This window comes from Austrofundulus limnaeus, unplaced genomic scaffold (genome assembly GCF_001266775.1).
Source record: "Austrofundulus limnaeus strain Quisiro unplaced genomic scaffold, Austrofundulus_limnaeus-1.0 Scaffold179, whole genome shotgun sequence".
Classification (NCBI taxonomy): domain Eukaryota; kingdom Metazoa; phylum Chordata; class Actinopteri; order Cyprinodontiformes; family Rivulidae; genus Austrofundulus; species Austrofundulus limnaeus.
The window spans coordinates 558,594-560,835 of NW_013952581.1; the positions used below are offsets into that span (position 1 = coordinate 558,594).

The 2,242-nt window shown below is 39.3% G+C and overlaps 1 long non-coding RNA gene across 2 annotated transcripts in view; it reads right to left on the reverse strand.

Moving 5' to 3' along the window:
• Positions 1-694: 694 nt before the first annotated feature.
• Positions 695-2,242, reverse strand: part of LOC106524212 (uncharacterized) — a 6,260-nt gene continuing 4,712 nt past the window's right edge. The window contains exons 3-4 of one of the 2 annotated variants that reach the window (XR_001310985.1): positions 1,414-1,550; positions 695-1,324 (exon numbers count right to left, since the gene is read on the reverse strand). This is a non-coding gene — a long non-coding RNA (uncharacterized LOC106524212). Of the gene's footprint in view, positions 1,551-2,242 lie in introns of both variants that reach the window. The other variant, XR_001310984.1, reaches the window with a different exon arrangement.

Sequence of the window (2,242 nt, forward strand, 5' to 3'; positions counted from 1 at the left end):
CACACACACACACACACACACACTCACAGGAAACCTGTTTGTCAGACAGGTTTTGATGCAATCATCTCTAGAGAAAAGACCCATAATTCAACAGGACAGGTTGATCAGTTCTGACAGCTGCAGGATGTGTGAAAAACACAAACTCCTTCAGCAGAAAATGTTTTTCTCTTCATTTCACGCTTCACAAACTAAAACAATGTTGTGTAAACACCAGCTCTCGTTGTGTCTGAGAAAAGATTTGAACCTTTTCAAGTTGTGTCCCAGAAGCCTTCAACCGAGCTGAATGTCTGCTGTATATTTACTGAATATCTGCTGAAAATCTGCTAAAGATCTGCAGAATATCTGCCATTTATCTGCTAAACATTTGCTAAATATCTACCAAATATTAGCTAAAGATCTGACAAATTTCTGCTTAAAATCTGCTAAAGATCTGAAGAAAAGCTGACTGGATCCTGAAGTCCAGAACAAGTCTGTCCATCAAAGAGTCTACAGTTCCTCCAGCTGAGTTGGCAGGATGATTTTTTAAACTTTCACTTCATGTGGTGCAGATCCATCATCATCATCATCACATCCTTTAACTGAAATCAGGAGCTGATAAAAGATTTTCTGCCTCATCAGAACCTTTTATTCAGAACCAGCAGGCTATTCATCCATCAGGCTGCCAACATAAATCCTCATTAGAAGCTTTAAATAAAGGAGTTAAAAAAGAGAGATTTCATTCTTTAAAATAAGAGGTTTTAATGTGGATTTTCAAAATAAAAGCTGTATAAAATGCAGGAGCTGGGCTGAGAAACATTACTGAATCAATCCTGAGTCTGAACTGAAAACTGAAACATTTAAAAATCCATCAAATCATCTAAAAGTTCCACTGAATTAAAATCAGACGACAGTCGAGTCTGATCTCCTCAGAATCAGTCTCAAAGTTAAAGTTTATCCTCGACGCAGACGTTGATGAATCACATCGACTCTTCGGCCGCTGATTTATTCATTCCTGCTCCTCGCTCAGAGTTTAAACCAAGGAGAACTGAAAACGGTCCGTGTCAGGAGAAAGAACAGTTTATCAAACACACAACAGAGGAAGCTCTGACAGAGGACGAAGTTGAATCCTAAAAGTGAAATAAATATGAATTTATCAAATACGTTTGTTTCTTTTTGCAAGAATCAAACAAAAAAATGTTTCTTTTCAGAGAACAGTTCAACTAAACTGTAAGTTTCTGTTGCTTTGCTCCAGTTTATTAACATTTATTTACATCGGATTTTAGGATTTCTTCTGATTTTCAAGCCAAGTTTCCTCTCAGCCACTCGTCGGCTCCAGTTTGTTTTCCTGAAGATAAACAAGTTGAAGGAAACTCAGAATGACAGCAGGGTGGCCTCATTTTCACAACTCGTTTATTAGTTTCAGGTTGCTCTGACCTTTGAAATTCCACCGTCTGAACAATGGTTGTCAGGATTTCTTGATGAATTCTGATTAGTTTCTGGAACGAGTGTCAACTTTAAAAATTTGAAATGGTTGGACTGGAAGGTCGTCACCACAGGAAGCAGAGAACATCCTTTCAGACATAAATAACAATAATGAAATTTATAGAAACAGCAGACACACATCCTGCTGCAGGTCTGTGACAAACTGTAGTCCAACATGGAAGAACATCAGTATGGCATGGTATGAGGGCCAAAATTAAGAATACTGCTCAACCAGTGGTTGCTACATCCTTGTAGCAGGAGGCTATATCTATTTCTAACCCAGCTATTGATCTTCATCAGAGTGGCTAGTGACTATGTATAAGCATCGGAGAGGCTAGCAACTAGCATGGATAAGCTGGCGTTAGCATCAGAGAGGCTAGTGACTAGCATGGATAAGCTGGCGTTGGCATCAGAGAGGCTAGTGACTAGCATGGATAAGCTGACGTTAGTATCAAAGAAGCTAGCAACTAGCACGGATAAGCTGGTGTTGGCATCGGAGAGGCTAGAGCAGAGGAGCCCAAAGTGGGGCCCGCGGGCCAAATTTGGCCCGCCAAGCCATTTGATTGGCCTACGAACAGTTGCCAAAGTTACAATGTTGTAACCTGTTATCCTATGTAGAAACACAGTGTTTCCATTGGTCAAATGACTATATAAAAGGGCTGTAGTGAAGGTAGTTTACAGTCATGGTGTTGACTTTATCTTTGATTTATTAGGATTAAACGTGAAACATGAAATGACAACAAGAAATATTTAGATCAGATTTAACCTCACATGTAGATTT